The following is an 11,527-nucleotide window of genomic DNA, read 5'->3' on the forward strand; positions in this document are numbered from 1 at the left end:
TCTCAGTGGCCCTTCATTCCTGTTACTTGTCTTGATAATGTGGAGGCCAGAACCACATGGTTTCCTAGCAATTCCTACAACCTGATTTTGGTGTAGAATTCCTTGAAGTGGTGAACCAGCAGCAACTTGAGTAGAGCCGGGGGGTGGGGGGCATAAGTGCAAAATAGGTCTGTGATATTCAGGCTATGCTGATTTTAAATCTACCTCCAGTCACACTGATAACTCGAGTTCAGCTTGAACAGATCAAATGGAGGAAGATTCTGGGAAGATGGCAGAGTAGGAAGCACCAGGAATCTCTCCCCACACTATTTTGCAACTCTGGGGTCTGTTGAAGACCAAAGGCAAAGAACTAAGGAAAGCATGTGGTAAGTTGTAGTCAATTTCACTCAATTTCAAGTCTTAGCACCATAGCAGTTCACCCATCCACCACTGCCAGCCAAGCAGGCAGCTCTGCAGGTTTTTCTGGAGCAGCCTCCACAGCAAAAAGCACTCTGTCCCTGAATATTGGGGATCACACTCTGCTGATTCCTGCTTGTGATCACTGAGGTGCAAAGAGGTGGGCAGCATCGTTTCACCTACCCCCATTTTTGCAAGCTCTTTCCACTCTGGCTAAAGTGACTTCCAGGGAGATTTAAAGGGTCAGCAACCTTTTTGCCCACCCTCTTCATTTTTCCCCTTTTCCCCTTTTGAGAAGCAGTCATTAAAGACTAGAACATTCAGAAACAAGTGTGCATATTGGGGGCAATTAGCAAGTGACAGCACATGCCTAGGGAAAGGCTCAGAAAAGACCTTAAAAAGACATTACATTTGCCGCTCAGTTTGATCCTCAGCACAGAGACAGCCTACAACAATTAAACATAAAACCAATAACAAGCAGCAAATACTGGGGAAGGGGGAGAAACTGATTTCCAGAGTTAATACCACATTATTAGACTCAAATGCTAGTGTTCAATAAAAAAAAACCACAAGGCATACAAAAAAACAGGAACATCTGGTCCATTCAAAGGAAAAAAAATCAACAGAATCTGTCCTGAAAAACAATGGAAGCTATATTACACAAAGACTTTGAAACAGTTTTCAAGATGCTCAAAAAATTAAAGGAAGATGTGGAGAAAGTCAAGAAAACTGAACAAAAATGGAAATATCAATAAAGAGGAAACGTAAAACAAAAATTTTGGCATAAAGAAGCACAATAATTGACATGAAAAATGCACTAGACAGATGCAAAGGCAGAGTTGAGCAGGCAGAAGAAAGAATTCACAAACTTTAAGATAGGACAATGGAAATGATCAAGGCTGAGGGACAGAAAGAAAAAGGATTGAAGAAAAGCAGAGTGTAATCGACCTGTGGGACACCATCAGGCGGACCAATATACATATCACTGGAGTCCTAGAAGGAGAGAGAGAGAAAGGGGGACAAAGAGAATTGTAGAAGAAATCATGACTTCCTAAATTTAGAAGAAAACTTCCTAAATCTAGTGCAACACACGAACATAAAAATCCACAAATTTCAACCAATTCTAAGTTAGATGAACTCAAAGGGACCCACAGCTAGACACATTATAATCATTCTTTCAAAAGCAAAAGACAAAGAGCGAATCTTGAAAACAGCAAGAGAAGCAAATCATCACATACAAGGGAGACTCAATAAGACTATCTGCAGATTTCTCATCAGAAAATTTGGAGGCCAGAAGACATTTGGCCAATATATTCAAAGTGGACAAAGAAGAAAAGTCAATGAAGGTCCTGTCTCTGGCAAAACTGTCTTTCAAAAATGAAGGAGAAATTGAGATATTTACAGATAAACAAAAGCTGGGGGAGCTGGTGATCACTGAGACCTGCCTTGAAAGATAGGCTCAAGAGAATCCCAGCAAGGTGAAATGAAAGGACACAATACCATGACCCATGTGAAGTACAGTTCTCATTAAAAGTAAATATACTTAAAAGCTAGTATTATTATAACAGTGGTTAGTGACAGTACTTTTTGTTTTCTACATGATTTAAGAGAATAATACATTTAAAGAGAGAAAACAGTTATTAATATAAAAGTTTGTATTACCGTAACTTTGGTATGTAACTCCAAATCTTGTTTTCCACATAATTTGGGAGACTAATACACTTAAAGGAATGATTACTTTATGTGTTGGGGCACACAGTGTATAAAGATGTAATTTAATTAATTTAAATGTAACGTAATTTGTGGCATCAACAGCCAGAAAGGTTGGGGACGGAGCTCTAATGGAGCAATTTTTGCATGTTACTGAAGTTAAGCTGCTATACATTCAAGTTAGAATATTATAACTTCATGTTAGATGTAATCCCCGCAGTAACCAAAAAGAAAATAGCTATGGAATATACAAAAGAGGAAGTCAGAAATTTGAAAATTTCACTACAAAAAGAAAAAAATCGGGGGCCTGGATGGCTTAGTCAGTTGGGTGTCCGACTCTTGTTTCAGCTCAGGTCATGATCTCAGGGTTGTGGGATCAAACCCCCTGTGGGGCTCCGCACTCAGCACAGAGTCTGCATGAGATTCTTTCCCCCCCTCCCCCTCTGCTCCTCCCCCCTGCTCTCTCTCTCTCAAATAAATAAATAAAATCTCTTCAAACAGCAAAAAATCAAACACAAAAGAAAACAGGAATTGAAGAAATAAAAGACAGAAAAGCTATAAGGCATATAGAAAACAAATAGCACAATGATAAGTAAGTCCATCCTTATCAGGAATCACTTTAAATGGAAATGAATTAAACTCCTCAATCAAAAGACAGAGATTGGCAGAGTGGATGAAAACACATGATGCAACTATATGCTGCCAACAAGAAACTCGCTTGAAATCCAGAGGAAAAAACAGGTTGAAAATGAAAGGATGGAAAACTATATTCCATGCAAATAATAACCAAAAAAGAGCAAGAGGGCTATACTAATACTAGGAAAAAATAGACTTAAAAAAAAGATTATAAGAGACAAAGAAGGACATTATATAAAAGTTTCACTATATCAAGAAAATCTAACAACTAGGGGTGCCCGGGTGGCTCAGTGGGTTAAGCATCCAACTCTCAATTTCGGCTCAGGTCATGATCTCAGAATTGTGAGATCGAGACCCACACTGGGCTCCATGCTCAGCAGGTAGCCTGCTTGAAGATTCTCCCTCTCCCTTTGAACCTCTCCCCACTCTGTCTCTAAAATAAATAAATAAATCTTAAAAAAAAAGATATAACAACTATAAAAGTTTTGTGCCTAATGAGAGACCATCAAAATATGTGAAGCAAAAACAGAATTGGAGAGAAATACTGTTCTCACTAACAGTTAAAGACTTCAATACCCCACTCACAAGAATGGATAGAACAACCAGACAAAAAAAAAAAAAGGAAAAAAGGACTTAACACAATAAACCATCTAGATCTAACACATACATACAGAATCCACCCAACAACAGGATATGAATTCCTCTCAAGTGCACATGGAACATTCTCCAGGATAGACTACATATTAGGCCACAAATTAAGTCTCAATAAATTTAAAACAATAAATGTCATAGAAAGTACTTTCTCTAACCAAAATCAATAACAAGGGGCACCTGAGTGCCTCAGTCGGTTACACGTCTGCCTTCGGCTCAGGTCCTGGAATCAAGTCCCACATCCAGCTCCCTGCTCAGCAGGGAGCCTGCTTCTTCCTCTCCCTCTGCCTTTCCCCTGCTCATGCACATGCTTGTGAGTCCTCTCTCTCTCGAATAAATAAATAAAGTCTTAAAAAAAAAAAAAGAAATAACAAAGAAAACTGGGAAATTCACAAAACTGTGGAAAAAACACACTTTTAAACAACACAGAAATCAAAGAAATCACAAGGGAAATGAGAAATACTTAGAGATGAATGAAAATGAAAACACAACATACCAAAGCTTTTGGGACACAATGAAAGTGGTACTCAAAAAATTTATAGCTATAAACACATATCAAAAAACAAGAAACTAAAACCAAAGCTAGCAGAAGTAGGGAAATAATAAAGATGAGAGCAGGGATAAATGAAATAGACAATAGAAAAACAATACCAAAAAAATCAATGAAACCAAAACTTATTTATCTTTAAATATAAACAAAGTTGACAAACATTCAGCAAGATAAGACTTTAAAAAGGAGAGAAGACTCAAACTACAAATATCAGAAGTGAACACGAGGACATTACTACCAATTCTACGGAAATACAAAGAATCATAAGAGATTACTATGAAAATTATAGGCCAACAAATTGGACAACCTAGAAGAAATGAGTAACTTCCTAGAAATATACAGTCTGCCAAAACTGAATCAAGAAGAAATAGAAAATCAGTACAGATCAATTACTAGTAAGGAAATTTCTCAGTAATCAAAAATCTCCCGATTAAAGATCAGGACCACGTGGCTTCACTGGTGAATTCTACCAAACGTTTAAGAAAAATTAACAACAATCCTTCTCAACTCTTCCAAAAAAAAAAAAAAAAACCAAAGAGGAAGGAACACTCCCAAATTCATTTTACAAAGCCAGCATTATTGTGATATCAAAGCCAGACAAGGCCACTACAAGAAAAGAAAACTACAGGAGTGCCTGGGTGGCTCAGTCGTTAAGCGTCTCCCTTTGGCTTACGTCATGATCCCAGGGTCCTGGGATCGAGCCCCACATCAGGCTCCCCGCTCCATGGGAAGCCTGCTTCTCCTTCTCCCACTCCCCCTGCTTGTGTTCCCTCTCTCGTTGTGTCTCTCTCTGTCAAATAAATAAACAAAATCTTTAAAAAAAAAAAAAAGAAAACTACAGGTCAATATTCCCGATGAACATAGACACAAAAATATTCAAAACAATATTAGCAAATCAAATTAAGCAGCACATTAAAAAGGTCACTCACCATAATCAACTGGAATTTACCCCAGGATGCAAGAATGGTTCAACATACACAAATCAATCAATGTGATACATCACATTAATAGAATGATAGACACAGAAAAAGCATTTGACAAAATTCAACATCCATTCATGATAAACTCTACAACTTAGGTATAGGAGGAAAGTACCTCAACCTAATAAAAAGCCATATATGAAAAACCCACAGCTAACATACTTAATAGTGAAAGGTTGACTGCTTTTTCTTTAAGATCAAGAATAAGACAGAGTTCAATAATACATTATATGTTAAAAAAAAAAAAAGAAGAAGATAGCAGGAGGGGAAGAATGAAGGGGGAGAAGTCGGAGGGGGAGACGAACCATGAGAGACGATGGACTCTGAAAAACAAACTGAAGGTTCTAGAGGGGAGGGGGTGGGGGGATGGGTTAGCCTGGTGATGGGTATTAAAGAGGGCACGTTCTGCATGGAGCACTGGGTGTTATGCACAAACAATGAATCATGGAACACTACATCAAAAACTAATGATGTAATGTATGGTGATTAACATAATAAAAAAATAAAAATAAAATAATAAAATAATTTTTTACTTTGGGGAAAAAAAAAAGAATAAGACAGAGTTCCACTCTCACCACTCCTATTCAACATAGTACTGGAAGTCCTGGCCAGGGCAATCAGACAAGAAAAAGGAAAAAAGCAAGCACCTGGGTGGCTCAGTCAGTTAAGCATCTGCCTTCAGCTCAGGTCATGATCCCAGGATCCTGGGATCAAGGCCCACGACAGGCTCCCTGCTCAGCGTGGAGTCTGCTTGTCCCTCTCCTTCTGCCTCCCCACCAGCTCATGTGCCCTCTCTCTCTCTCTCTCTCAAATAAGTAGATAAAATTTTTAAAAAAAGAAAAAGGAAAAAGGCATTAGAATTGAAAAGGAAAAAGTAAAATTGTCTCTGTTTGCAGATGGCATGATTTTATATATAAAAAACCCTCAAGACTCCACCAAAAACTGTTAGATCTAATCAACTAATTCAGTAAAGTTGCAGGACACAAGATTAACATAAAAAAAAAATCAATAGGGGCGCCTGGGTGGCTCAGTTGGTTAAGCGACTGCCTTCGGCTCAGGTCATGATCCTGGAGTCCCGGGATCGAGTCCCACATCGGGCTCCTTGCTCAGCAGGGAGTCTGCTTCTCCCTCTGACTCTCTTCCCTCTCGTGATCTCTATCTCTCATTCTCTCTCAAATAAATAAATAAAAAATCTTAAAAAAAATCAATAGTGTTTCTATACACTAACAACAAGTTATCTTAATAAGAAAAAAACAGGTATCCATCCACAGCTTAATGGATAAAGAAGTGTGTGTGTGTATACATATATAATGGAATATCACTCAGCCAACAAAAAGAATGAAATCTTGCCATTTGCAATGATTTGGAACTAGAGGGTATTATACTAAGTGAAATAAGTCAGTCAGAGAAAGACAAGTCCTATATGATTTCCCTCATGTGAAATTTAAGAAACAAACCAGATGAACATAGGGGAAGGGAAGGAAAAATAAAATAAGATGAAAACAGAGAGAGGAAGACCAACCATAAGAGACTCTTAACTATAGGAAACAAACTGAGGGTTGCTGGAGGGGAGGGGGGTGGGGGATGGGGTAAGTGGGTGATGGGCATGTGATGTGATGAGCACTGGGTGTTCTTTGCAACTGATGAATCACTAAATTCTACCCCTGAAACTAATAATACACTATATGTTAATTAAATAGAATTTAAAAATGAAAACAATCCCATTTACAATAGTCCAAAAACAATAAATACTTATGAATAAATTTAATCAAGGAGATAGAAGATCTGTACACCAAAAACTGTAAGATGTTGAGAAAAGAAATTGAAGAAGACAGAAATAAATGGAAAGGTATCCTGGGTTCATGGATTGGAAGGATCAACATCATTAGAATGTCCACACGACCTAAGCCATCTAGAGTCAATGCAATCCCTATCAAGATTCCAATGGCATTTATTTACAGAAGTAAAAATAACAATCCTAAAATTTGTATGGAACCACAAGAGACTGAATATGCAAAGCAATCTTGAGAAAAAACAAAGCTGCAGGTATCACATCCCACATTTCAAACTATACTACAATGTAGTTATAGTAACCAAAACAGTATATGGTACTGACAGAAAAACAGACACAAACATCAGTGGAACAGAATAAAGAACCCACACTTATATGGGCAATTAATCTATGACAAAGGAGGCAAGAACATACAATGGGGAAAAGAGTCTTTTTGATAAATGGTGATGGGGAAACTGGACAGTTACATGAAAAAGCATGAAATTAGACCACTTTCTTACATTATATACAAAAATAAACTCAAAATGGGTTAATGTAAAACCTGAAACCTTAAAACTAAAAAAAAAAACAAAACAAAAAACATAGGCAGTAAACTCTTTTTTTTTTTAAGATTTATTTAATTTATTTGAGAGAGAGAGAGAACGAGCGGTGGAGGGGGCAGAGGGAGAGGGAAAGAAGCAGACTCCCCACTGAGTAGGGAGCCTGACGAGGGGCTTGATCTCAAGACCCTGAGATCATGACCTGAGCTGAAACCAAGAGTCAGCCACTTAACCGACTGAGCTACCCGGGTGCCGCAGCAGTAAGCTCTTTGACATCAGTCTTAGCAGTGTAACTTTGGACCTGTCTTTTCCAGCAAGGGCAACAAAAGCAAAAATAAATAATTGGGATTACATCAAACTAAAAAGCTTTTGCACAGTGAAGGAAACCATCAACAAAACAAAATCTACCTACTGAACATGAGAATTTGCAAATATCATACCTAATAAGATTTAATATCCAAAATATATAAATAACTAATATAACGCAACAAAAAAAATCAATCCAATTAAAAATCAATCCAATTAAAAAATGGGGGGGCCACCTGGGTGGCGCAGTCGGTTAAGCATCTGCCTTTGGCTCAAATCATGATCCCAGGGTCCTGGGATTGAGCCCTGTGTCACGTTCCCTGCTGTTGTGCACTCTCTCTCTCTCTCTCTCTAGCTCTCTCTCAAATAAATAAAACCTTTTTTTAAAAATTTAAAAAATTTTTAAAAATGGGCTAAGGGCTTAAGTAGACATTTTTCCAAAAAGCCAGACAGATGGCCAAGAAACACGTGAAAAGATGCTCAACATCACTAACCATTAGGGAGATGCAAATCAAAATCACAATGAGCGCTCACCTCATACCCGTCAGAAAGGCTATCATCACAAAGACAAGAAATAACAAGTGCTGGCAAGGATGTGGAGAAAAGGGAACCCTCATGCTCTGTTAGGGGGAATGAAAATTGGCGTAGCCACTAGGGAAAACGTATGATGTTTCCTCAAAAAATTAAAAACAGAAATATCATATAATCCAGTAATTCTACCTCTGCGTATTTACTCAAAGAAAACAAAAACACCAATCCGAAGAGACATATGCCCCCTATGTGTACTGCAGTATTATTTACAGTAGCCGAGATATGGAAGCAACCTAGTGTCCACTGAGAAATGAATGGATAAAGAAGTTATATATGTGTGTGTATATACACACACACACACACACACACACACACACACACAATGGAATATAACTCAGCTATAAAAAATGAAAGCTTGCCATTTGTGACAACCTGGATGGACCCAAAGGTATTATACTAAGTGAAGTAAGTCAGAGAAAGACAAATACCATGTGATTTCACTTAAATATAGAATTAAAAAACTAACAAAAAAACAGAAACAGACTCATTAATTCAGAGAGCTGATGGTTGCTGGAGGGGTGGGGTGTGGGAGGAATGGGAAAAATAGATGAAGAAATTAAGAGGTACCAACTTCCAGTTATGAAATAAATAAGTCACAGGGATGAAAAGCATAGTGAATAGTCAGTGATATTGCAATAACTTTGTATGGGGACAGACAGTAACCACACTTATTATGGTGAGCATTTTGTAATGTATAGAATGTCAAATAATTACGTTGTACACCTGAAACTAATATACTGTATGTCAACTACATTTCAATTAAAATTTTAAAAATTTTAAAAATATTTTCGTCTCTCAAAAAGAATTAATCTCGTTAAAATGTCTGTACTACCCAAGTTGTTTATAGATTCAATGCGATCCCTATCAAGATTCCAATAGCATTTTTTTACAGATGTATATAAATAACAATCCTAAAATGTATATGGAACCACAAAAGACCCCCAATAGCCAAAACAATCCTGATGAAGAACAAAGCTGGAGCTTCACACTTCTGGATTTCAAGTTATATTATAAAGTTATAGTAATCAAAACAGGGTGGTACTGGCATGAAATACACACATATACCAATAGGACAGGATCAAGAGCCCAGAAATAAATCCATGCATTATATGGTCAACTAATATTTGACAAGGGAGCCAAGAACACTCAGTGGAGAAGACACAGTCTCTTCAATAAAATTGCATATTCCCAAGGAAAAGAGTGAAATTAGACCCCTGTCTCACAGCACTCACAATGAAATGAATCAAAGACTTAAATGTCAGATCAGAAACCATAAATCTCTTGTTAGAAAACACAGAAAAGAAGCTCCTTGACATGGATCTTGGCAATGATTTTTTTGGATATGACACTTAAAGCACAAGCAACAAATGAAAAACCAACAAGTGGGACTACATCAAACCAAAAAGCTTCTGCACAGCAAAAGAAATTATCAACAAAATGAAACTACAACCTACGGAATGAGAAAAAATATTTGCAAATTATGTCTCTAATAAAGGGTTAACATCCAAAACATAGAAAGAACTCATACAACTCAATAGCAAACAACAAAAACCCACCAAAAACCACAAACCCCAAACAAAAAAATAATCCAGTTAAAAATTAGCAAAGGACCTGAATAGACACTTTTTCAAAGACATACAAATAGCCAACAAGTACCAAGAAAAGGTGCTCAATATTCCTATTATCAAAGAAATGCAAGTCAAAACTATAATGAGATTGTTAGAATGGCTGTCATCAAAAAGATAAGAGATAGCAAACACTGGCAAGGATTTGGAGACAAGGGAACCCTTCTGTACTGTTGATGGGATTGTAAATTGGTGTGGCCAGTATGGAGAAAAATATGGAGGTTGCCCAGAAACATTTAAAATAGTACTACTAGGGGCGCCTGGGTGGCTCAGATGGTTGGGCGTCTGCCTTCGGCTCGGGTCATGGTCCCGGGGTCGTGGGATCGAGTCCCACATCGGGCTCCCTGCTGCTTGGGAGCCTGCTTCTCCCTCTGCTTCTCTCTCTCTCCCTCTGTCTCTCATGAATAAATAAATAAAATCTTAAATAAAATAAAATAAAATAAACTCCTTTAAACCTTTAAAAAATATTAAAAATAAAATAAAAATAAAATAAAATAGTACTACTATATGATCCAGCAATATCACTTCTAGAAATATATCTTAAGGAAATAACACTACATCAAAGAGACATGTGCACCCCCATGTTCATTGCATTATTTACAATAGCCAAGACATGAAAAGAACTTAAGTGTCCATCAATAAAAAATAGTATGTACACACACACACACACACACAGTGGAATATTATTCAGACATTAAAAAAGAAGGAACTCCTGCCATTGTGACAACACGGATGAACCTTGAGAAAGTGAAATAAGTCAGAAAAAGACAAACACTGTATCATCTCTCTTATATGTGGAATCTTAAAAACAAACACAAACCGAAAAACCAAATCATAGAAAAAGAGATCGGATTTGTGGTTAGCAGAGGCAGGGATGGGGAAAGTGGATGAAAGTGGTCAGAAGGCACAAACTTCCAATTAAAAGATCAATCAGTCCTAGGGATGTAATGCACCACATGATGATTCCAGGTACCACTGCTGTATGGTATATTCGGAAGTTGTTAAAAGAGTAGTTCCTAAGAGTTCTCATCACAAGGAAAAGGAATATTTTTTTTTAATCTATATGAGATAATGGGTGTTAGCAAAACTTACGGTGGCAATCACTTCACATTATGTGAAAGTCATCAGCTGTACACCTTAAACTTACACAGTGCTGTGTGTTAATTATATCTCAATACAAACGGGGGGAGAAGAAAAATTAAGGAAAAAACACACTATTCACAGATTGGAAAGGCGACTCACAGGAGAAGGTATTTGCAAATCATAACTCTGTAAGGGATTAATATCCAGACTATATAGAGAACTCCCAAAACTCGACGACAAAAACAAGAAAAAAACAAGCAACTGACTTAAAATAGGCAAAGGAGGGGCGCCTGGGTGGCTCAGATGGTTAAGGGTCTGCCTTCAGCTCAGGTCCTGATCTCCAGGTCCTGGGATCAAGTCCCACGTCAGGGGAGCCTGCTTCTCCCTCTGCCTCTGCCCCTCCCCCTGCTCATGCTCTCTCTCCCTCTCTCCCTCTCTCTCTCAAATGAATAAATAAAATATTAAAAAAAAATAGGTTGGGGCACCTGGGTGGCTCAGTCAGTTAAGCATCTGCCTTCAGCTCTGGTCATGATCCCTGGGTCCTGGGATCAAGCCCCATGTCAGGCTCCATGCTTGGCGGGAAGACTGCTTCTCCCTCTCCCTCTGCCTGCCACTCCTCCTGCTTGTGTGCTCTCTCTCTGTCAAATAAAGAAATATTTTTTTTAAAT

The sequence above is a fragment of the Callorhinus ursinus genome, unplaced genomic scaffold (genome assembly GCF_003265705.2).
Source record: "Callorhinus ursinus isolate GAN/ISIS: 27379988/994484 unplaced genomic scaffold, GSC_fseal_2.0 scaffold59, whole genome shotgun sequence".
NCBI lineage: Eukaryota > Metazoa > Chordata > Mammalia > Carnivora > Otariidae > Callorhinus > Callorhinus ursinus.